Consider the following 26,795-nt stretch of genomic DNA (forward strand, 5'->3'; position numbering starts at 1 on the left):
ATAGAGTTTCCTAGGACTTGAGACCAGAAGAAATAATGAACTCCTCCATGCTTCATAAAGTATGGCCAAATAATCCCATATACCTGAGAGCAATACAATTCCAAAGGCCATTGGATGTTCAGTTCTTCTCAGAGACTGTGACTGTGACTGATACCCACATGTGCATACAGACTCCTCAGGGGGATGTGTAGGAATCACGGCAAGCCTTCTCATGGGCTCTTCTTCACCAGAAGTGGGTATTTTATCCAGTGTTGCCTAGTGAACCCAAAGCTATACAGCATGGGAAATAGATGAAGCTTGGCCACATTTAGGTAAAGGAAGGAGCAACTTCTGCAGCTTAGCTCATATCAGGGAAATTTCTCCCCATTGGCAGGAGGGATGATGAGGGGGACTCCATGATATCAGAAGGCTAATTAATTACTTTATTATACTATTCTATACTATATTACACTACATCTAAACTGAAACTGAACAAGAACTCAACGGAGCAAAATCTTGTGACTGTCTCCTGACCAACCATTCAGACTCAGCTTGCAAAGATTGGTAAAGAAAACAAAACACTCACACCAGAATCCTATTACCACATTCCTTCCGGTAAATAATCTTCCAACACATTCCACACGTTCACAAAACAACAGGAGCAGCACATGAGATAAGAACTGTTTTCCCTCTGTCCTTCTCCAGGAAAAAGCCTGAGAGAGATTATTGTCTCTCTCTGTTCAGAGAATGTGAATCCCACAAGTTCATGCTAGGTTCATGTGAGGTAGTCCTTAGTTTTAGGACAGGCAATTCAAAAACAGCAGGTTGAAATATATAATCAAGGATTTTATGTTAAAGTAGAGACTTGGTTTATATGTCACTTCTGTTGTCTATATTTAGTCTAATTGTCATTTACATTCCCAGGAGAAAAATGGCCACAGCCAGAAACATCATCAATCCAATTCTTTAAGGAATGTGTGACCTGTCCTCTAAAGATATTAGTCTTTATCTAAGTTAGGAAGGGACTAAATAGGGAGCTCTGAAAAGCAGTTTAAATTAGACACCTATAGCCAAAGTTAGGATTTCTGAATCCTAGTCACAGCAGCTGCCAGCTGTCAGCATTGTTCAGCTGAGAAAAGGAAAAGAAAGCTGTTGTTAAAAAAATACAGAGAAGCCTAAGATGTGTTAGAAAAGCTTTTTCAAGAATGCTCAAGGTATGGAAAAGCAAGATAAATGCTGTTTTAAGGAAGTGAACATGGGGTTGTCTCGATATGTCTGTACTATGTTGCTAGTCTGCCAAAATTCAATACCAAAAATCCTTTTTAATAATCAAGAAGCGCATCTTGAATTTAGCCAGCAGCAACATTTACTCTGCAGTGACATTAAAAGTAAATAATTTATGACTGTAGCCCTCAATCTATTTGCAGACAAGACTGTAGTATTGAAAGTTGGCTATTGGTCAAATTGCTTATCTAGTTTTTTACTTGGTGAAAGGAAGTTTTGAAATGAAAGGTAAATAAAATACTTTTCAGCTACATGTAGGGACTTAGTGGCACTCTCTCTCTCCCTCTCTGGGCTAATTCAATAGCAAAGCCTGTGCTGAGCCATAAGGTCAAGCTTTTTAACTTGGAAAGGTTAGAAATCATTGTTATTGAAAGCAAGGCTGACAGCACAGCAGGTATGGCCATCAGTGGAATACCTGCCAGCCCTGTGACTGGAGCAGCAATGGGAGGGGGATGCAAGACTGCTATTTCAAGGGAAAGAACCAACAGCCACATTGCTTTAAGCATCTGGATTGTGAGATTAAGCTGACAAATAAAGCAGCAGCTTGAATACCATATCCTGAATTCCTCCCTGCAGAGACATGCTTCTCTGAGCTTGGAGGAAATGTAAGGAGTTGCTGCGACTTGCACTGAAATCACAGAATAATCACAGCAGTGCCAACAAAAAATTTGCTGGCAGTTTTCACATCTGCATGGCTATAAAAAGCAATGGCATTCAAATATACAGCAATACATTGGCTGCCCCAACACCCCAAATACCCCTTGGTCTCCTCCTTGCCAAAATGGCTTCCCTTTGTCTTGAAGGAAGAAAAATAAATGGGGCGATTCTCTCTTCAGAAGTTGCTGCCTGTCAGTGGAGTAGTGAATAATCAGCACTTCCATAAAAGCTCTTTTAATGGCACCTACTTCTCAGTCATTGCAACAGAATTAGCTACTTAAACAGACGGATCTAGCAATCATTCCAAAGAAAATCAATTCTCCTTGGGAATATTAAACATCTTGGGACTGTAGAAGGGTTTGGTTTCGTAGAGGTAGGGTTGGGGTTTTTGTTTCTCTGTCAGCCCTTCAAGACACATTTCAGGTGTAACCACTAATGAAAGCAGCTCTGAGTGTAAACCCTCTGACAGGGGGAACAACAGATCTCCTTGGGTCTGGGGCCAGAAGAAGCACCACCATGGAGAAAAACCATCAGTCCAAGCACTTCCCTCAATTCCTCACAGAGACATTCTTCATCATCAGCATCACACATGGGCAGGCAGGAATGTTGTTAACATCCAGAAAACCAGTGTGTTTTGGTAAATCTTGGTAAGATAATTTCCAGGGAGGGTTTTCCAGAGTTCTGTGTTACTGTCCACGGTGGGGACACCCTGCAGGCCAGCACAGCTGTCTGTGAGCCTCCTGCCACAGCTCCTCAGGGCTGTCTCACTGCAGGGACAGCAGAACCCTCTGGAAGGTGTGAGGGGGTCCTTTGGGAAACTCTGAAGAGTATCTCTGAGGAAGGCAGCTCTTCCGAATTGTGTCAGAGGCCTGTGGAGGGGCTGCAGGAGCCCTAGGGACACCCAGTGAGGCCATGACGGGCGTGAGGCCTTCTCCTCGAGGAGCTGGTGTTGTGATGGTGGTTTTCCTCCTGAGGAAGCTGCCATTGATCAGCCAGTTGAGGCAAATCCTCCACTAAGCAAAGGCTCCATCATGACAGGATGAGCTAAACAGGAGATCCATTTAAAAAAGGAAAAAAATAAAAAGGAAAGAAATCAGCTCTCTCAAGTGAAACTTGTTGCACAGGGTTTTCCCTCTGCTGCTGTGGTGAGTATTTGGAGAGAAGACACAGGCTCCCCTCAGAGCCATGGCAAGGTCAGGATGGGGTCCCTGAGGGGATTGTGTTGTGCCCATGGCCTCAAAGCATAGATCATTTCAGCAGGGAATTGCTATTTCCAAGAGGGATTGCATCAGACCTGCTTGTGCAGCACAGCCAGGGATGGCAACTCTGCGAGGAAAAATCAGGACCTTCACAACTTCAGAATCCTTTATTTTGTAACCTAGTAGCATGTAAAAGGCAGTACCTTTAATTCTCTTTCTGTTTTAAAAATCCACTTGCAGAATGAAAAAGAGCAATCGAGAGCAAGCTGCCTGTTTGTTCTCTGCCTTTTCCTTGACTGCTTCCTTTTCAGAGGAGGGCAGTGCTGCTCGTCTGTCTGTCCTCTCTGCTCCAGCAGTGGCTCTGTAAGGGGAATTCTGATGGCTTGTGCTGAATCTTTGCTATTCTGCCATCTGAAAGCACACCCCACTCTGATGGCCTGTGCTGAATCTTTGCTATTCTACCATCCGAAAGCACACCCCACTCTGATGGCCTGTGCTGAATCTTTGCTGTTCTGCCATCCAAAAGCACACCCCACTCTTTCCCCCAAGTGCTGCAGCAGAGCTGAGGTACCAGGTGGGTCTGTGTGCTGCACAGAGGGACTTGAGGGGAAGAAAGATTTTTTCCCATGAGGATTCTCATTTGACCTTATGACATTGCCCCCAGCATATGATTTAGGAGGACAACTCCAACCATTTCACTAAGATCAAACCGTTTGGGAAAGAGACAGTAATGGGAGGAGTTAAAAATAAATTTCCTTTTGCTTTTCCCAACCAGCTGTCAGAAATCATACTGAACCCTTTTCTAGTGTCTTAATAATAGCAAAATCCTTGGTGATACTTTGAGAGGTAACACCTCTATTTAGATTATTTTGTTTTATACATGCCTTTTTATTATTATTTAATTTCAGAAAGACTCAATTTGTGACTATGCAGGGTATTTTGCACCTGTGGTTTTGTTTAAAAATATCTTCTTTCCCTTAGAATCAAACAGATTTTATATTTCCTCTTCCTAAGTTCAGCATTGGAAGATTTCAAACTGCTGTCATTTGGAACTGATTGCTAATAAATCTTTATTGAAAACTATAACAGTGAGATAATTAAAGTTTACTCTTCTCTTATACTTGTGATAGTACTTAGAATTAGTTTTATACTCTCCAGCAGTTTTCTTTTAAGTGAAGAGTGCAACTTTAAAGAAGCACATTTTCACTGTTGGGTTTGGGTTTTTTTCATTCTGGGGTATGTTATATTTCTCAGCAGGTTTTACAGGAAAAGTAGCAGCTGAAATATCAGTGGAATTACTGCTGAATTACCTCAGCTTTATGAATAAGCCAGCACAGACTTTTTAGCTTTGTTGGAAGAGAAGCCTCATCACCTGTATTTCATAGCTCACTGGAAAAACCAAGATTGGCACAGAGTTTACAAGTGCCCGCTTCTTACTCTTGGGCTGGATTCAGCTCCTGCAGTTCTCGTGGACATTGATGGTCCTTTCACATTATGATGTCAGAAATCCAGCAAGAATTGACTATGTGTGAGTGTGTGAATGCCATTTTGGTGCTGCATTGGGTTCCTTGGACTGAAGGTGACTGAGGGGTCCTTGAGCAGTGGAAATTTTTGTCCTCCCACCTTCAGCCTCCTTGTCCTGCAAGGCAGGTATTCCAATATCCTGCTTGGTGCTGCCTTGGGGACCGCCAGTGTGGAAGCACAACCATTTGTACGCCAAAAGTGTTTTGAAGGAAGCATTCTTGACAATAATTTCCTCATACACATTGTGTTTTCTTGCATCTAAATCATTATTTCGTGCCACTGAAGGGGGATGGAGGAGGAATATAAAGTACAATAAAATTGCTGCCTCTGTGAGGCAGGTCGGGACATGGCTGTGCTTGAATTCTTGATTAATGAGGTCATTTATGGGCCTCCCCACACAGAAGGGATCTGCTCAACACTTTTTCCTGACACATGGTTCCCATATGAAGAGATTATATACCTCATTAAGGAATGCATAATTTGTGATCTCTTCAAAGAATATTCCAGGAAAGGTGAGGGAGAATCCGATACTGCTGAAAATGTATTTAAAGCCTCTGCCAACAAGATCATCCTAAGAATTAGAGATTTTCTTAGTCATTTTGCTTTCAGTGCTGCTGACATTTCTAAATAAGAGGCTGACAGTAAACTAATTCAGAATGAGTTCATGCCTTCAGGCTTTTATCATACTATAGACACAGCAGTTTCCATAGGAAAAAAAAGGCAGTGCAGAGGATAGGGTGTGGAAGGCTTTGCTTGAGTCAACATTTCTCATGTCAGCAGTGTTTTAGATTTCCTGTTGTAAAGGATCTTTCAACTTCAACAGATACCAGATGCTTTTTTTCTTCATCTTTTTCTTAATCCCAAGTTGCCAGCAGCCATTGTAGAAATAAAAAATTCTGTCTGGTTCTGCAGAAGCACGCGTGACTTTTGATTAACCCAGTGAACACATATAGATCCAATTTGCTGTATCCATTCATCTGTACTTGAATTAGGGTGAGGGATGTCTTCAGTGCTGTAATGTAGTAAAGTTTATTTTTAATTAACCTGCTTTGCACTTGTAAGTGAAAGCTAATTAGTACAGCTCATTCATTGTTTATATCTAGGACCACTGGGAATGGTTTGATTTCTCTGCCTACTTGGATCTGAGCCATAAATACACATCCACTACCTGCAACTTTCAGGTTTTTCACTGAAGTGATACCAGTATTTGTAGGAGTTCATATTATATACCAACAAAGTTTTCTTAGGACAGGATCCTGGAAAAGATTTCTGAATCTTTGTCCATGTTACCTCTAGCTCTTGCTAGTATGTGAATCACGGATCTGAGTTTTGCAATTTTTATTCTTCTTAAGCAGCTGTGAATTATCCTTAAATAACTTCTCATTTTGGTGAGAGAGCATACTGAACCATAGAAAACTGGGGGCTTATAGAGCCCATCTCCCTCCTTTCACTCCTGAGTGATATTTAACCTGCTGGCACACCATTGAGATGTCAGACAGAAGGGAAAACAATGCTTCCTTCCTCTGCCCCCCAAAAATCCAGTCAGATTTTCCCTGTGACTTTCAGTGTTTAATCTTGGAAAGATTTTCCTGATATCTGCCTGAATTTTCCTGGAATGCCGTTGGACAGTGAATCTCTCAGGAAACAAATGAGCCACAGCAGAATGGCCTGGGGAAGATGTTTGAAGGGAAAATGTATCACTGGAGGTCATATTCCATGTTGCTACACAGATGCCCAAAGCTAAAAAAATATATTGCAAACTCTGGTTTTCTGGGGGATAAGTGGAGAAAGACTGGGCCAGGGTGTATGCTGAGCTTACTGGTTCCCTAAAGGGAGTAAACAACGGCAACAAAAATACCCCTGGTATTCTATAGCTGCTGTCAGCTGGAGCTGGTGAAGAGGTATCTGCTGATGGTGCACACTGCTAAATGTTTTATTTCCTGGCAGCTTTTCAGAATAAACAATTTAAGTTGGATTTCGTTTTAAATGTGATCCCGCTGCATTCTTTATGTGGTTTTTTATTGCTCCTCAGTGCATAAGCCCTATAATCAGCAAATGGCAATGTTTCCTTGTAGAATGCAAGTGCAATTTCTTCTGTGGATGCCCCTGATTCCCCCTCCCTGTTGGTCTGCACTGAGGGAGGTCAGTGCATAAACCTAGCAGGGCACAAAGCAATCAAGGCATTTTTAGCACCCGTGCATGCCAGAGAAAAGAAATCAGATTCCAGGACAGGACAAAATAGGAGCCTACCAGCTTGTCAGAGCAGAGTTGTTGGTGGAAAAAAATTTCCCTCACCAGTTATGTTGTTAATGTGAGTGCAAGCCTAAGCATGCTCACAGACAGAACCAGCTTCCTGATGCTGCTGAAAGTGTGATAGCTGATACACTCTTGGCCTCAGGTGCCACATTCACTGTCAAACAAGCCCTCCTAAGCATTTATTCCTGCACAGGTTGTATTGCTGAACAGGTTTCAAAAAGTGCTTTAACACAGACAGCCTTTTTAGAGGCTGTGACAGATCCTCGTTATAAGCCACATTTATTTTTGTTTCAAATCAGTAAAAAAAAAAAAAAAAAAAAAAAACAACACCAAAAAAACAGGTAAAATCAGAACAGTTTTCAATGAAGTAGGAGTTTCTATACAGGGAATCCTCTGCTTTATTTAATTCAGATTTTCTTCTGGTGGACATATGTATAAGTGACCTTATTGAATAAAATCTGCATACAAATTTGGTGAAGGCAACAAGATCTAAACTTTTACTTTAATAGCTGAAAAGTGAACTTATCATGCCTTTCAATGACTTTCCTTGGGAGTAAGGATGGGAAGAGTGACCAGCAGAGATCAAACCACACAATAAGCTAAATGGTTAAATATTTTTAGTTAAGAAACACTGTCTTTGAAGATTCTATGCATTAACAATCAAGAGTCTTAGTGGCCTGTATGGAATGGAGAGCATTATCAAAGATTATGTGGGGACCTGTGTCCAGACAGTCTTTAGAACGTCAGTACATTCCACCTGACTAAGTAGAACCATTGGATACTGCTCTGCAGTGCTGCTGTTATTGCAACAATGACAAACTTTCTTTTCTTAGTGTTGTTCAAAGGTAAAAAAGAAAGGTAAGGGTATATATGACAAGTGTATTCTCTTGACTGTTTTCTTCCTGCCTCCCCACACCCCTGGTGATTTAGCAGAATTCTAGTAAGAGAGAAGAAGATAAGAAAGGTGATTGGAAAAGGACTCTGCCTTTATGAGATGCTAATGTGTGCTTTAGGAAATCACCTGCCAGCAGAGAAAGTTTTTCACTTTGGCAACTAATGCTTTTGTGCAGTGAGGGTGCCACGTTTTGACAATTTGTAATGTCAGTGCTGTCTTTGGGACCTTTTACTCCACTTTATTTCCCACAGTCTTTTGTGTTCTGTGTCAGCTGTGCTGCCCGATAGATGAAGGACACAAAACTCGGATAAGTTTTGTGCAGTGCTTTATTTAAGGGCCCGGGAGCCTGTGGACTAGCGTCCCAAGTCAGAGCCCCAATTTCACGTACAGGTGCTTCCCTTTTATATGATTTGCATACATGCGATTCACAACAAGGTTTCCAAGAAACAGTTCCCCTTGCCAAGCGACAGACCCTTGTGATACATTCCTTAGTTCACAAACAAAATCATAAATCTTCTGCTTATCTTATTGTATGCTGCCTCCAGACAGGTTAGCATTCTTACTTTCCTATACTGGTTTAAATATTTATTAAGTTCCTAAGACTACCTGCTAAGTTACACACGAAACCCAACACATACTATCAACGGCTACAAAACTGTTTTTAACAAACTGATTCACACACAACTCATAACTAAACTGTAATTAAACATTTCGCTAAATTTCATTTCTTTTTCCAACAGCTGCAGCTTCATTGAGTCATAGAGTGCTTTAGAGTGCTTAAAGACCATCTTCTCCCAACCCCTGTGCCATGGGCAAGGACATCTGTTTTACTAGACCAGGTTGCTTGCAGTCCCATCCAATCCTCAGGGCAGCATTTTCTGTCTTTTATCAGCTGCAAATCCTGGCTTTTCATTTGCCATATAGAATTTTCCCTTTAATTTATTTTTCTGGAACTAGGATTTTTATTGAGAGTATGGTGTAATTTCTCAGGAGTCAAATAAGCAAATTCAGAAATCACAGAATCTGTGGACATAGAAATTCTGCTAATATAAGCCATAGCCAAACCTCTGGAGATATATGGGATAACTGGCTACACGATGGTCAATCAAGTTTGATACAAGTGGCTGTGGAATCCACATAAGGGAACTATTGTAAAAAATCCCTCTCTCTGTAGCTAGGTCTGAGCAGTGCCCAGTTGGAAACTCTTTGGTTCTGAGTTTCAGATGTGCCAGCATTCAATAAACCATTGTGTGAGCTCCAGAGGAATATTCCACCATTTGTCCCCTAAGATAAGTCAGACACTTTAATTTGTATTGTGATAACTCCTGCTGACACTGCTCAGAAATTAAGATCTTTCTTTGCCTTCCAATTGAAAATTAAGCTCACTGAAGAGAGACCTCTTGTACCAAAATGCCTGCAGAAATGATACTCAAACAAAATGGATTTTCAGGCCAGGTTTGAAGTTTGGTCAAAATATCCAAAACTGGGATGATCTTCTTTTCCAGTCTGCCTTGACGTTTTGTGATAAAAGGAAATATTGCAATTCTTCTCTAAGTTTTTGTTTTCAAAACATTTGTTTTGAAAGTGACACATAATAGATTTAACCTCTCAAAACCGCTTCCCTAATCTGTGAGTTGGGAATTGAAGGAATTTGGTTTTTTTTTTTATATAACCATGGTAATGAGTCCATGATAAAGACCACCACCCTGCCTGTGTGTGACTTTCTGTTTAGCCACAAGCCAAACTAATTGGTAATTGTTTGACAGGCACTTTTTTTGGTATTACAGAGCATTCCACTTCTTTTTAAAGCACTTACAGGGTGTATTTCCACAGTGAAGAGACTGACTAGATGTAAAAATTCCCAGAAAGAGGATAAATAACCCAAATAAATAATACTGCTGAATTTTCCCTCCCCGTTTCCTTAAAAATTTTTGAAAGTTAAAAAAAGATTTAAAAACTACAGAGAATTGGTGTGACATAAGTACCAAATTCAGGAGTCCTTTCATCAGAGTGAGGTGATGACTTTTCCATGCAGGAAAGGACGATTTCAGGATAAATTGGAGAGTGTCTCCATCAAAGAGCGCCAAACTGTGTAAACCAGGATTGGGCTATGAGCTGCCAGCTGTAACTTGTACGAAGTGAAATACACAAAGTGTGGTAATTGTCTTTATAATTTAACTCCATTTTTAATAGTTTTCCTGAAACTACTATAAAAGAAGCTCAGAATTGAATTGTTCTTAGTAATATGCTTCTGACATAAACCAAACTTGTATCATGTACTCCCAACTGCATATGGATTTACTATTATTGTGTCATTTCTTTATTGCAGTATTCTCTGAGGTTTTCAGGTGGAGACTTAATAAAAATAATTAAATAGTGCTGCCCATAGCAAACAATAATAATAAAGAATCAGGTTAATCCACAAATATACTCAGCATACTGAAAAGGAAAACTATCCAAGGAGTAATCGTGATCCTAATACCAAATTAATCCTCTTGAAATAATAAGCTTTTCAGTCTGAGCTGAAAATGCAGTGCCTGAGTGCAGCTTGAGACCTCTCATGAGCTCTAAGGAGTACATGCAGGAATTAGAGACTCTGAGAGTGTCAGAGTGCAGATGTCCTAGGGCTGGCTGTGGCCTCATGTCTAGCTGACAGTAAGAGCTGTCAGAGCTGGCCTTCACTCAAGTAACACTGCCTTTCCATGCCAGTTATAAAATAATAATTGCTTTTCCACCCCACAGACGATGCCAGCAGAAAAGACATGGTGGATATTAAAATATCCCATTTAAATTCCAGTTCTGGATATTTCTGTGTTTGAAATAACACTCCTCATGGAGTTTCCTCCATCTCCACCCAGCCTATCTAAACCAAAAAGGAAACAGAGCTTCAAGGGGAAAGAATAAAAAAGGTGGATTTTTCCTTGTGAGAAATGTGGCTCTTTAGACTTCCTGGCTGGCTGCTCTGTATAAATTAATAACCTGAAGTTAATATAACGAGCAAGTATTTTCTCTAAATTAAATATGTGGGGAGATGCAGTGTTGATCAGGCTGTATTTAAGTCTAGACAGTTTATGTTAATTATGGTGTCCTGAGGCCTGTGGTTATTTCAAGCAAACTGCTTTTGTTGGCAGTGTCCACTCAGTGGATTATCCTTTTTGCACATTGTATTGTTTCACAGGAAACCTCTTTTTACTTGTTGGACCTTTATGATGAGAAACAACAACACAGCAGCAGGTGAAATTATTTCTACATTCCTTCATTTGTTTTGATGAAAAATCAGTGGCATGTAGGACTCTTTCAGGCTTCTGCCACTGTTAATTTTCATATAAAATTCACAAAGGATTAATAAATGCATTTGTTTGAAAGTATCTCTGGGGATGTTGCTGGAGAAAATCGTGTTTATGCTTATTGTAGACTTTCTGCACATGACTTGAACCAACACTTATACTAATTTCTGAATCTACTACAATTGCTCTGGCTTAAATATAAAATAAAGTTCTGGTTGATCTCATGTTCAGGTTTATTTTTTTGGAGGAGTGGTGGTAACAGGTGTTCATTGAAAAACCTCACACTTTTAAGACTAATTATTTTCTTTCTTTTATTTTCTTTGTCAACATTGTGGTTTTAAATTAAATGAAGCAATTGCCTAGTACATATTTTTCAATTTTAAAAAAGACAGGCTAATTACTTGTCTGTTTTGCATTGCTGGGAGATAAAACTTCGTGAAATGGAATTACAATTTCTGGTATAAACTATATTTGATGCTATGAGTTAGAACTGATTATACTGACAACCTGTATTCTTCAAGGGTCAAAGCGACTTTAATAACCTTGCTTTTCAGGATAACTTTTGAGATATTTCATCAGAAAAGTGAAGTACTCAGAGTGCAATAAGTCCCACCCCTCTTTCTCTTTTAGGGCTTAGTGTGTCAAGAGGAGCTTGCTGAAGTGAGCCCTGATGCTGATAGGAAGTGATGCTCCACGGGGAGATTTGGCAGCTGAGGGTGACTGACCCGTGGCTGCTCCAATTGTGCACAATTTAACAACGCCATTCATTCTCCCCAGAGTGCTGTGAACCAGTGCTTTGAGGTCACTTAGAGAATCCATTTGCAGTAGTCTAGTACAGCTGGACAGCCCTGTGGCTTGTCAGGACAGGCAGCTGGGGGTTCCAAATTCTCTCCAGCTCCCGCTCTGCACTCCGTGTGGGGGCTGGCTCATCCCCCTCCAGCCCAGCTCAGTACCTGCACTGCCTCTCTGACAGACAGGGATGCCTGCTGAGCCTCCTGCAGCACACAGACATTCATTAGGGGTATTTTCCTGTTAAAGCCTCACTCATGGCCCTCAGCGCACGCACTGTGATAAAAACGTGTGGTCCAACACAAAACATAGCACAGAAAGTAATTGAGGAAGAAAGCTTACAAATAATGGATGAACGGCATTCCTGAGGCGGGGAAAGTTTCTCAGACATTGTACAAAACTACAAAGAAACCAGTCTGCTCTGTCAAAGCTGATACACAGCAAGAGCCCAACAGGTGAATTTTTAAAAGCTGCTTAGATAAACATGGGTGGAGCACTGCCTTATATGCACCTGCTCGTGGGTTTGGTTTTACTCCTTCTCCTCAAAGGTTTTACTCCTTCATCACTGCTTCCCGTGAGGAAGCCAGAAGCCCAAATTGTGATGGAAGCTGATGAATTGCAGGAATGGAGCCTTGCCATTAGACTATAGGAAACATAACATCTTTGAAAAAAGGTATTAAGGATTCAGGAAATAAAAAAGGTAAAATTTAGGAAGTAGTAGTGGATAGCATAAAATAAAGGCAAGTTATGTACTAACTCCAGAAATTGTTCTTGGGATGCAAATTACACATCTTTATAGTTCGTATTAATATTGCAAAAATATAGAAATGTTATTATTCAGTAGTTATTCTTTTTTACTGAGGGGGAAGGTGCAGAGACAGTGCAGAACCATGATCAGAGTAGGGTTAAAAGTGAGAATGAAGATAAAGGTATTTTCTGTCTTCAGGGTTTCCCTAGATGCTCTCCAAATCAAGAGGGAAATGTTATGGAACTAACAAACTAACAATGCAGTGCTGTGTGTTCTGCATAAGATCACTACTACCATAGAGAAGATATAAGAAATAACTGCACAAAGGGGAAAATCAACTAAGACCTGAAAAGTTTGATGTGATATGATTTTATGAGACAGGATATTGGATTTTCACTGATATTAGAACTTGGATTTTCCAAGTGGGTAAAGAGGAATGTGGGTGAGTTAGAGAATGCAGCACTGGATGAACTAATAAATCTCTATTACATTATTACAACATATTCAACTCAGATTGCATAGACATTCTTTTCACTGGTAACAGCAGAGCTGTTCTATTTATTTGGCATGTGTACATCCTCATTTTCTAAAGCAAAATACATAACTCTGTATTTTACCACATTCTTGGGCCTCACTGCATGAAATCCCTCCACCAGCAAGGAGCTCAGCTTGCAGTCTCCTCTCTTTCTAGCCTTCCATTCCAGCTACCAAAGCTGGACAACCCCTGAGCCTAAGGGGAAGACACATTTAATTGGTTGTGATAATTCTTAGAAAACTAGATTCAACTAGGACAGTAAATCCACGTAGTTGGATTGCTATACTTACTGTAAGTGTCAAGAAGATCAAGTGACTGCAACTAGGAAAATATATATAAATTTGATATTACTCAGCCAAGAAATTCTGACACAGTGAATGTGTGCAAGTTGCTGGGATAGATTCCAAACAGAGGAATGAACGTTTAAAAAATATTACAAAATTTCCTCATATATACTTATATATATATATATATATATATATATATATATATATATATATATATATATATACTTTGTTGAATGCAAAAGTATTCAACATCTGTTTAATTAGTTCAATTTCATTTCCATACATTTTCTTCTTGAAAGTGTGCATCCTGGAAACAGATTGATTTCAGTAAAACACATGGCAGAATAAAGTTCAGGCTCTCCAGTGGGATTTGAATCTGGTGGGTGCTGTAAAGATTATAGAATTCCATAACTGAAAATCAGGTGTGCTGGCTTGGAGGGGAACCTGGTGGTGATAAATGGATTGGTGCTAGCAGACATCCTTTGTGCAGGTTTAAATCTGGCTTCAGTTTGTTATTTGTTTCACTTATATTGTTCTGAAATCATGGTCCTGAGAAGGGCTTGTCTGAACAAGAATGTTTACATGAATTACTTAAACCAGATTATAAAACTAGAGTGCTAAACTATGCCAAAAGGGTGTGTGGAAATATTTAGTCTGGTTTAGGCTGTGCTTTTTGGTGATTTTTTTTTTAATAAATTGTAGGTAATCACATCAATGTTCTGGGAAAAACATTGGTTGCCATCCTGGAATGAACACATATGGAATTTTTAGAGACAAACACTGCTCAGTTCTGGTTTCTGTGCAAAATGGAAGTTAATAGAAAGTAGGGAATTTAAACAAAGGGCTACACAGATTAGGCAGAAAACAAGCCATGTGGATTTATAGAATTCCATTTGTATTATTTTTCAAAAGATAAGCCAATAAGGCTGTAGAGAGTTTTAATATAGGTAGATGTCTTTAATTATGAAGATATATTTTACAATAGGACAAGGGAGAATGGTGGGGGTTTGATCTCAGAAGAGCCTATCAGTATCTTGGGGCTGCAGAGTAATGTCTCCACATTGAAATAATGACTACAATTAATTGTCAAGTATCAGGACTTCAGCCTGAGACAATCCTTCCTCTCATACTAACTTGGTTTCTGGCATTTTTATTTATTTTCCTTCTCTGAAACACTCAAGATTTCTTAGAGTTGTGGAACACATAGTGAATCCCAAGCAAGATGGGAGGTGGGACAGAGGCTCCTCTCCACTGCTTTTCTTGCCTTACTAATATGTTCACAGTGATATTGGATGCCTGGGCTATAATTTTTTTCTGCAGGTCAGAGTGTCAGGCACCTTTAAAAATGTTTTAATCCGCTTTCCTAGGAAAGCAAGGTTCATATAATCATGTCTGGTTTTTTTCCTCCAATAATCTCAGAAACTGTTGGCTAATTTTACTGAAATGGCAGGAAAAACTGTAGTGTTAAAGGCATTAATCTTCCATGGATTTGGGGCAGCAGGGTTAATGCCTTGGCACAAGTTTGTTCAGCAGTGAGAATTTGCTCTGTGAAAGACACTGGAGCAGACACTGAGGAATAAATACGACAGAGAAATATCTAAATATCTTTGGAATATCCAGGGAGCTACTGATTTCCTCTTGGTTTTTATGCAGTAGCTTTTCCGAGATTATCCTGGCATGTCTCGAATGGACTCCTAATGGACTCCTGGTATTTCATGGCTTTCAGGTTTCATCTTTCCTGGTCTATCAACAGCACTGGCAGGCCTTCTTTTAAAGAGCTGACATTCTTGCTTTAGCTGGAGACTTAGATCACTGATCATTTCTGCAGTGTGTAACTCACTGGCATGTGAAGGGGTCAGCCCTGATGGCCTGACATTGTCCTCCAGCTTTATTTAATTTGGAGAAAAAGCTCTCCTATGCAGTTTGCCCTGGCAGTGCACCACTGGAACTTTCTCATGAAGTTAACAAAGCCAGTTCTTGGTGTGATATCCACCTTGTGCTCCTGAAGTACAGTAAACATAAAAATCCATCTTCCAAAAAAAGAATGAGGTCTGGTTTTTGTTTGTTTTTTTGTTTGTTTGTTTGTTTTTGTATTGTTTTGGGTTTTTTTAATGGAAAATGTTCTGTCATGTCTCAAAGGTTGTCAGGCTTGAAAAGAAAATGGGTTACACTAAAAAGGCTTGGATCTATCAAGGCAAATTCCCTTATGAAAGCTAAAAACATCACTTAGTACTGTGTCTGCAACTGAGAGGACAAAATCCCTGTGAAAGTCATACCAGGTCTGCTTTTGATCACCAAATGAAAACTAATCAGCTGTGGGGTTTATGTGCAAAACCAAAGTAAAAAGAAACAGGTTCATATAAAATCTTTGTCTTATTCACCGACTGTGTTTTACTAGTCTTTTCAATCCACTTTTCAAATTTACCTTGTGGCACTATTATATTTTATACATACTTATTTTACTCATTCATCCCTTTTTCTGCAGCCAACTCTATTATGGCAATTTTGGCTATTCAAATCCTTATTTAAGATGTTTTCATTGTGTTAACTGCTCTTTGAATGCTACCACTTATCTTTCTGGATTAAATTAATTGATTACTATTGCTTACTAGAATGATAACTTTTGAATCCTTCTAGTTTCACAGAACACATTAAACTGATACAGAAAATGTAATTTTCACTGGCTCAAAAATACTATTTTCTTTTTATCAAAGAACCTGGGTGAGAAAATGTTAGGTAATATGTTGAAAATTATCACTCAGCACATTAAATCAGATTATCTCTCAATCCTAGCATGACCATCAAGCTGTTCAACCTTGGTTCCCCAACAAAACAAATAATTGACAATTTATTATCTTCAAAATCTGTGCAGTGAAATGTCATACCAAACATACCATAAATATTCTCAGGAGAAGATCAATACAGCACATGGGCAGCAAAAGCTACTGATGTGACAGAGAAAAAAAGCATCCCTCCAGAAATCTTGGTAACAATTTTTAATGAAACATATGTGAAAAGTGCTGCATTTCTCCTTACTAATTAATAGGGACTCAAAGCGGAGCAACATTCAGAAAAGAAGTGTCCTCCTTTCTCAAGTGGAGCCTTGGGACTCTTCATATTGAAACACAATAAAATCTTTGTGTTTCTCAAACACCCACTGATTTTAGAAAGAATTCCATGCCATAAAAATCCATCTTTCTTTACCTAAAGGAGTTGATAAAGTATTTTTATTTTATGGGTAGCCTCTTTTCCCAGCATGACTTCACCACAGATTTTCAGGAGAAGTCACGACTGACTAGTGCTCAAAAATTTCTTCTGGTGGCCTTCAGAGTAAGACAAGAATTGTCTAAATTAGGTTAACTATGGAGTTTGGCAATCAATAAAAGGATAACAACAAAAACCCATTCTCCTTTCAATTTGTGATATGCGTTTCAGGTTTTAGTACGTGTTTTCAGGATTTGAGTGCTTTCAGTCTCATCACACATTTTCATGTAGAAAATAGGCTACAGAGGAAAGCAGCATTTCAGTGCAGATGTTGAAGGCACTGACAGTTTTGGATTTTCACCGAGTCTAGTGAATATTCCAAAAATAAATACCTGTTCCTGAAAAGCATCAGATCAAAGAGGGCAGCCCAAATCCTACACCAATGCATGTGTGGTAATGCCTCTGACACATGAGGAGCTGACAACTGGAAGAGACTTGTCACACAGATAACCTCACTGGAAAAGAATAGCCTGCACAGAAAAAGGTGCACTAAAGATTCTGTTCCATTTTCTGTAGCTGTCGACAGAGGTCTGGTCTTCCCAACGACCTCAAGCACTCCTGATCTGAAAAGGGATGGCTGAATTAGGTCTTGCCCTACATTCTTTCTCTGTGTAGGTGCCAGCGGCCATCAAGCAAGGATTTTCAGTGAAGGCAAGCGAAGGTGAATAATAATAATAATTCACCTCAGGGAACTGGTTCCCGTTCTGCATGGTGTGTGCACCTTTTCTCCTGCAAAACATTAACTCCATGTGAAGTGGGAACCCCAGGAATTTCTTTTACAAGAACTGACATCTTGGTTTTCTGTTTAGGTCACCATGGAATGCCTGACTCCTCCATGGACCCTTTCACATCAGAAAGTGACAATGACTAATGACAATGACTGTTTCAGTTTGAATTTTCATGGGGGAGACCGGAGGTCAGGAGTTGAGACCATCCAAAAGAGAGGAGACTTGCCACAAATTGTAGGAAAATGGTGGTGGTCTTTTAGCCATATATTGGAGGTAAAGTTTTTCCTCGAATTGGCTGACAGCATGTGACTGTCAGGATGTTATTTTTTATATTTTATTAATTATATTCTGAAAATAAGCTTATACATTTGAAGTAAATGCTGGGACAGAATTTTGTGGGGAAAATGCATAGTGTAGAAGATAAAGCACAGCAGGACTCTGAAGCTCACATGAAGGAGTAATTTTGAGAAGAGGGAATGGGGAGGAAAGTGTAAGATTCTCAAGATCTGCGCTAAAATGGTAAGCATTAAGGTTATTGATTACTCTGGAACATACAGTATCCTTCTAACCTTCACTTTTAAAGACCCCCTTCAATTTCATGAAAATAGTCTTTTTTCACAAGGCAGCTTAAACTTTCATCACAAAATAACTTTTCTACCATATACTACAGAAATACTGTTCAAAGCCAATAGTGTCAGAGGGCATTAAATTTAAGGGTAAAACACAAATGAGAAGAAACTGGTGTTATTCAAGACATGTTCCCTATTTTCCTCTGCAATATTTGATATGTACTAATTATTAGAAGACAACTCCAGGGGAAATATTTTCTTAAAAATAAAATTTTTGCATAAGCTTGTGACCCTTGTCTTTATTACTGCCTGTAGGCTCCTGAGGTTCTCACCAAATGGAAGAGATATTTTTCTATTGGCAGGAACTCAATAGAAAAAGAAGAAAAAAAAATCCATGCCCCAAAAGGATAGCTTCATGGGAAAATATATTAAATAGTGAAAGAACCAGGAAAATTAATGCTAATTTAGATTGACATTTTTTTCAAACATGTCAGAACTAAGTGAACTTTTTAGGCAAAAATGTTGTGCTAGATCCCTAGAGGACATAAATAATCATATCCAATATCTTCCTCATGCGATAAAATCAATATTTTATTTTTAAAGGCCATCAAAAGAGATGGAGCTCCAGATTCTCAGAGGCACAAAATACCAGTGTAAGCAGGATAGAGTGTCTGAGGCAGTGTGAGCCTCAATCCTACTTTCTTTATCTTGGAAAGTTGCAGAGGCTAAAAATGGTCTACAAACAATTCAGATGATCCTGATCCGAGGCATCTGGTTTCCATGAGGGTTTTTATCATTCATTGAGAACAGTGAAATTATTTCTGGAATGCTGAAAGGCGGGACAGAATCAGCACAGCCTTTATTAGAAGTGGGATCTGCAGAGTCAGAAATGCTTTTCCTTTGAGTGATCTCATGCAAACCTTAGATTTAGAATTTAGCTGCCCCTCAGGTGGAGTCACTGCTTCTCCCCCGAGCTGATAGCTGACTCAAAGAGACGGGCTTGCCAATGTCTGCAGCAGCATTTGGCAATAACTCAGAGCAGCAATTATTGACTCACAAAAGAACCTTTTCCACTAATGCATATTTCTTGCCATTCTCTTAGGGATGGGAGGCTGTGACTCACTGCGTGTTTCAATTTAGAGGAAATGCACAAACAATGTCGTTTACAACTCACTTTTTTGGACTACTGATGTCTAGATATGCAGCTGCAGGCAGGTAAATAAATACCATTATCACAAGAGAGACTACCAATTCTGGGATACTGAGAGCTAATTCAGGGCCCTCCTGCTTGCATGTTGATATGGGGATTTTTGCGTTGGGAGGGGTTTTTTTTAAACATCATGAGTGAAAATAATTTGTTAGAGACACAGAGGAATTTGATGAATAGTAGGAAAAGAAATGTTCTTATTTTTGTTATTTAAAAACTTTTAAGCAGTCTCCATAGAATATAAATGCAGTGCAAAGAAGTTCTGTTCTTATCTTATAAATACCAGTGAGAACAAGCCCATTAATTTGTAATAGTGCCAAGGGTTGTACTTATGAAGCGTAGAATGTATGAAGTACAAAACAACAATTTCTATTCAGTCACAAAACAACTAAAATTAGGCTAGGCTTTGAATTGTCTATGGCAGAAAATGAAACCTTCAAGTGAAGAAAATAAAACCCTTTCAGGGTTTTTTATGTTTGAGCAATTAAAACATCTCATAATTCCACAGTATATAAGATCCAGTGGAAGGCTCATTGAAATAGATCAGAACAGATTCACTACATCACATTAACGATTTGAGCAACCAAAACATGCTTTGAATTAAATACAATTCTATATAATAAATAAAACAAAATACTAATCTTGATTTCATTTTAATAAATTCCAGTGATGGATGGTTGTCATATATGTGTGTTTTCAGTTTCCCTGTAAAGCATTTAAAGTTCAGTTGTATAGTGTGGTTTCATACATTGAAATATTGTAAATAAGTTTTAAAAAACAACCCAGAAAACCATTTTTCCCCAAAAAAATTTTTTGGCAAAAAAATAGCATCATTAAATGGATGCTTGACAAAACAAATTTTGTTTGGAAATTTGGACTAGATCTAAAGTTTCAAATGTCAGCTTGAAAAATTCTCTAACAGAGACTACCAGTCTGTGAAGCTTCATGTTTAAACTTAGGCTCTGCAAGAGTCAGAGAGCTACACTGATGGTAATTAGAAAACTTTTTTGTTAGATTAAGTGGGTTAAGGTTATTCAGAATATCTCTTTCACACTGTCCAGTGACTTAAGCATACTCAAAATAGTAGTGGACTGCTCACTATACTTTGAGCATTTTTATAATTCCCTTTTTGACATATTCTAGGTGTGTCATGAGGGCTTTCTGTGTCCCAAGGACTTCACGTTTGGGAACATTAGAAGGAATAGGAGTCATAATGCAAAAAGTATTTCAGTTTTTATGTAGCTCTGCATGTCTCAGCATATTATAGAATTTTATCTGTGACTTTTTCCTGTAAGGAACAGAGTTAATTCCCAATACTTCAAAACCCAGCAGTAGTTTACATGTTTTTCTATCCACACTACTCCATGCGCATTACACATATAGACACACTGCTGTATATTATAATGTGGGTAGGTTTATGCACATTATAACATGTATGTAGTTACACACAGACACACACAATTAATATGCTTTATACCAAAGCTATATTCTGTACAAACTACTAACAAAACCCCAGACCATGGCATGACAAAAGAATTAATTTCTTTTAGAACCTTTTGGGTTTTTTTCTGGATTGCAGAAAAGTATTTATTAAGAAAGCATAGTCTTTCAAACATACAAGATAGTACACTTCCATCAATTGATTTTATTTAGTGACAGAGAAAAAGTAACACTTGTAGTAAAAGAACCAACAAATCCTATAAATTGCTATCTGGCTCAACACCATTTCATAGAAGTTCTTTGAGAAAGAAAACAATTCTTTTTTTTACAAAGCTGTCCTTTTAGACTTTGTTCTACAACCTTAATTAAAACATTTGGATATGGGGTAGAGAGATGTTGTGGGTTTTCCATTATATTCCAGTTTAAAATATATTTTTATTTTCTTTTAAAATGTGAAAATCATGGTAGCCGTTTGCTTCAGGTGACAACTAGAAGGAGTATGAGATATTTTGGTAGTTTGATTTGTGCTTTGACTATAAAACTTTACGTTGCAGCTTGTCTTGATGAGAAATCTTAATCTGATAACTTAAGCAGTCCTCTAATTTTCTTACACTTGCTTTTACAAAAGGGATAAAATAAAGATTTTGTGTTGAATTTGGCTCAGCTGAGTTTGATGGCATAAATGAGGGCAGAGGCTAAGCCTGACTGTGGAAGTGGGAGACCTTCTAAAGAATTTGGCTGTGGGCACATGAAAAGCAAAGCAGAGCAGCTTATTCACAGCCTCGTCCAGCTTTTGAATTTGATGCTTTGATATGATGATTTGGTATCAGTAAAAGGGTCAAACATATTTTAAACTAAAGAGAGCAATTGAGTTGAGAGATAAAATAGTGCAAATTGGAAAGTTTTCGTGTTTCACAAACTGCTCAGCGCTGCAGAATGAGACTGAAATATTTTTAATTACCCTTAAATGTGACTAAGCTGTGTGTAGGTTTCAGAAGCAGGTAAGTCAGAGGAGGAAACCTCACTCCTCAGCAAGGATTTAGACCATCTGAGATAAATTAACATATGTAGAAAATTAAATCTGATTTAATAATGATGAAATTAATAGAAAATTTTATTTTTAAAAGCTTCATTCAGTTTAAGAAATGAGAAGAGAAATAACAGAAGGGTATCATCACAGAGAGAAACCCCCTCAGAGAGCAAGCTTTTAATTAAATCATAACAGATGCTGACCTAGGCATTAAGGGAAATCAATGTTTCTGATTTGTACAGCATTTAAGGGGATACAAGAGGTGAAGAGTGAAAAGCAGGGGAATTCATGTATGCATTGGTTTTATTCCTCCTGGGATCACAAAGGTCATTGGCAAAGTTCCTGCTGACCATAAAGTCGCATGCTCAGGCCCAGCTGCTCGCGTTGTTGTTCATAAAGAAATCAGAGATTTATGAAACTGGACAAACAAAAATTTCCTTGGGGTAATTGTGAGCTTCGAGGAGTTTAACAGCATTGGAATCAGGCTGCAGCTGCAGTAATAGCCATTTTTCTCTGCACAGGAGATTGATGAAATTCTGTGTACGAAAAATACCTGACCTTTCTCTATTTGCACTTCAAAAAAACCATGGCCTTTCTTGGACTAGCAGTGCTGTTTATAATACTAGGGGTAACAGGAAAGGGATAGAAAGTTTCTTTTTACAGATATATGTGCATTGCTAAGACTTGCAGTGTTCCTTTTGGCTTGATTTTTGTCTCTTTAGGACAGGGGTGCCTGGAATGGCCTATTAACTTTTTGTGTTGGGCCCCCTATAGGTGTTAAACAAGTTGTTTTAAGCACAGCTCCCAGGTATTCATCACTGAATGTAAGCCAGAAGACACAGTAATTGTTCTGTATGAGAAACAGCATTTTTACTACTAGATGTTGTCTGAGGCTTGAAGTTTAGGGTTTGTTGGATTATCAAAATTCATTCCTTTGTGTTGGTGATTTGAAATATCTCTTCATCAAATAAAATAATTTAGGTCAGATATGCAGTCATTTATCAGTAAACCCAGAAAGAGAATCGCAGTACTGAATGTCACTGACTCGCTAGTCTTTGTAAATCTTGCTGAGACTGCAATCTCCTCAGGACAGTCTGTCTACCTATGCTGTTCTTGTGCAATGCCCAGCAGAACATGCCTCTGCTTTTTCTTGCCTTCTGAGTGCTGTCTCAATACAAAATAAGTAACATCATTATTTCTTGCCTTCTGAGTGCTGTCTCAATACAAAATAAGTAACCTCATATTGTATTTCCTTTTAGTACTCAGGCCTGTCACAATTCAAAAAATAACATGGCCAAGACTCTTAGCTGTAATATCAGAACTGATAGCAGCAAGAAACACTGTTCTTTATTCTGAAAAGGAGTCCCCTGATACAAGTAGAATTTAAGACCACTGAGAGATCAACTACAATTTATAATTTATGTGGCTCTATGGCAAGTAGTGCAGTCTTCAAATAGAGGAATGTCTAACATCTGTATCACTCATGTGGGCTAAGTGAGTTGTGGGCATCTGTAGGTAAGGAACAGTAAGTTCTACTAATAGTGAAGTTTAGAAGGTTATTGTGGAAACCTGGACACAGCTAGGTTTGAGTTCAGCCTATTCGCTCAAAATAGATTATCACCACAAATTGTGAATTTTATATTTGTGAATATGCCTCCATGATTATAGAAGTAAGAGCAGCAGTAACTACAGCACATAATATGCAATCTCCTATTAAATAGGAGAGTATTTCTTTGTTCAAGTAGTCCTGATGGTACTGGGCTGAATCAATTCACAGGAGACAGTGGAAATCAAGGCTCAGACATCTGTAGGCATTTGTAATTTGACTCCCAAGTTCCAAGATTAGTCTGCCCACCACATTCCTATTACTTGTTCTTGTGATTTTTGTAATCAACCTCAAAAATGCATGAAGTATATAGCATTTTAAATATTCAAAGTACTGTAGAGTCATTACTGCCTCCATGATTATAGAAGTAAGAGCAGCAGTAACTACAGCACATAATATGCAATCTCCTATTAAATAGGAGAGTATTTCTTTGTTCAAGTAGTCCTGATGGTACTGGGCTGAATCAATTCACAGGAGACAGTGGAAATCAAGGCTCAGACATCTGTAGGCATTTGTAATTTGACTCCCAAGTTCCAAGATTAGTCTGCCCACCACATTCCTATTACTTGTTCTTGTGATTTTTGTAATCAACCTCAAAAATGCATGAAGTATATAGCATTTTAAATATTCAAAGTACTGTAGAGTCATTACTGCTAATTTTGTCCCTTTTATCCCCCCACAAAAGGAATAGTTTCTTATTTCTCACTGTCTTTTTTCCTTCATCCTGTTGCTAGATCACAGCCCAATCATGCCTTCCTTTTTGTTTCTGGTTTTGTTAGTGCTACTTTTTTCCTTTTTTTTTTTCTCATACAGGTTGTTTTGTAAGTGTTTTATGGAAAATAATAAATCTTATGTCTAAGGTTTAAAGAGAGACACTGTTATGATTTAGGCTAATGGGTTAGGTAATATTTTATCACCTGCTGTCTGTTCAATCAAAGAAGTTGCACAGTCGCATATGCTTCAAGAAGGTTTTTTAATAAACTTGGTATCACTTGAACACTTACAAGATGTTATAAAGTTCACTGATCTAGACTTATCTAGATTCTATTTACTGCAATTATTACTGTGACCTATCCCCTTTAATTTCTTAGAAGTTATTTGGGAAATTCTCCAACATGTGGAGAGCCAGAACGCGGCAAAGCTTTTCCATCTGGTGTTTTTTAAACTGTTCTAGTGAAATACTGAACACTAATGTGCAGCTTAAGTGCCCAACACTCTTGAGATCTCAGGCTAATCTTTCAGAGTAGGTTTCCTCTTGATGGTCAGAGGATATTAACAGTTAAAACACATTTGTCCTTTTGGCTGAGGCAGTGTAATGGCTTTGCAGACATTTGTTCATTGACTTTGGCTTTGGTAAGAGACCCTCTCTGGAACCACAGAGACAGAAATGGGAGCACAGGAGAATCTATAGCCAGTTTGTAAACCTGATTGCAAAGCTTACAAATTACTCCTGGCCATGTGGTTTGGGAAGATGTTACTTGAACGTGTGCTTTGACTGCATGGAACTTGCAGCACTGCTTAATTGGGATTTTCCCTTTGGATGCTTGGTTGAAAAGTTCAGTTTGTCACAGTTAATCTTTTATTAACTCCAAAATGTGCTCAGTGCACTGAATATGCTGAGTAGTCCATGCTGAGGATGGAATAATAAATGGAGAGGTTATTTTTATGCAGTGAAGTGTGATCAGGAATCTCTGCAATTTACAGTTCACAGCTGACAAAAACATGTAGTATGTGCATTATCTTTTTCTGCCATTTAATATTGGATATGTCACACCTGAGCAATTATGTGTTTAAAGAAGGACTGGTAGGGTAAGTAGAGAAATTACATATTTATGTTAGCAGGCCTAGAAAGATGATGACTAGTTTTGACCCTTACAAATATCTTTGAGGTTAAATAGCAAGGAAAAATGAACTAATTTAATCAGAGAAACTTAAAACTTACAAACAATTTCAGAAATTCAATGAATTTTTTCTAAGTTGTCCCAAGTAGATCTTCATACTTTATTAGTGGTATAAAAATACTGGAGGATGAAGTCCTAAAAAGGATTTATGTGATGCAATAAAACTACAGTACAGCTAGGGGATTTTGGTTAAGTTAACTTATCTAAATGACTGATACCTGCTGCTAGGAAGATTGTCTGAGGAAAAATAAAGCCCAGTCACTGGCCTGCAGCAGGAAGTATGGAGGGAGAAATGATGTCTGAAGACTTCAGTCAAAACTTTAAAATGTCATAAATGGTTCATGAAAGCAGGAGGCTTGCTGCAGAAATAGTTGCAGGAACTATTCATAATGACCTAATCTTTGAATTAGTTACCAAGGAAACCAAAGGAAAAAATCTCTCATTTGGTATCTTCAACCAGAAAAAGAAGATTCTTGGAAAACAGCATGTAAAAAGCTACAGCTGAGGTTAGTGAGGAGAAGAAATTCCCAGTTGTCACAATGGATTATGATTAATACCTGCTCTTCAGTATCACTGCCTCAGAGGATTGGGGATTCCATGTGCTAAGGAACAAACTCATCTGAATGCCTTGAGACTGACCAAAGCTAAGGTTTGGCTTCTCAGTGCTTCACTGAAAAATTGTAGCTTCTATCAATCATAAGTATGAAATTTTTTTCTTTTCTTGATAGAGAACATTTTCACTCACTGAGAAACTAATGGCTCAAAAGGCCACCAAAACGGGATTGCTAATATGTCCTGCATTACTGCAAGACTATAGATTTCCAGATAGATTTCTTTTAATACATTTTTAACTGCAGGATATATGTGACTCTTAGAAGAGCAGGGAAAGACAACTTTTAAAAGCAATGATTTCTTAGTTTTATCTGTGGCCCAGCTACACTGTTTCAATTAATGTTATTGTTGTTTGTGTTGAATTCCAATGACATAAGTATATTTTAAATTTCTCTTAAATTCCCTTTTGTCAGTTTATCAGGGTCTCTCATGTGTGGTAGAGCAGCCATTAAGGTTCTGTAAGGATTACTACTTTCAATATTTCATCTTGCAAAGCTGAATACAGCTGCATCCCCCTGAAAGGCATTAAATAAACAAAGCCACACCTGATAGCTTCCCTTCACCTCACAACAAAATACTGTATTGGGGTCCAATGAAGGTTCTTTCAGCAGCACTGTCAATGTATTTTATAATTTGATTTCAAGAAAGTATCTTGACATAGAAGTTTTAGTTGCATTTTTTTGTTTTCCTTTAGTAAAACTCATAAAAGCAGTTCATCAGAAGCAGTTCTGTATATAGTGAAGTGAAAAGCCCCGAGGAGTATTGAGTCACACTAGGAAAAGAAAAAAAGGGTAAAAGTTTGTATGGTTGAGGACTCAGAAGGAAGAAAACCAGTATAGGATACTAATTTGTATGTTAAAGTTAAAATAAGCTTTTTGAGCTGTTGGTATTTCTCAAGAAAATTCCCAGAAAACCTTTCCCTGATTTCTTTTTATGTTCCAACTTCATTCCTTTTTCCCCTATACATTTTTTAGCTTTTAGAGGCAGTGAGCTGCTTA

General features: G+C 38.4%; 1 protein-coding gene across 1 annotated transcript in view; it reads left to right on the forward strand.

Annotated features, from left to right (window-relative positions):
* Positions 1 to 26,795, forward strand: part of INPP4B (inositol polyphosphate-4-phosphatase type II B) — a 263,711-nt gene that overhangs the window by 235,881 nt on the left and 1,035 nt on the right. The gene's annotated exons all lie outside the window — the stretch shown is intronic.

Source organism: Zonotrichia leucophrys, chromosome 4 (genome assembly GCF_028769735.1).
Source record: "Zonotrichia leucophrys gambelii isolate GWCS_2022_RI chromosome 4, RI_Zleu_2.0, whole genome shotgun sequence".
Lineage (NCBI taxonomy): Eukaryota > Metazoa > Chordata > Aves > Passeriformes > Passerellidae > Zonotrichia > Zonotrichia leucophrys.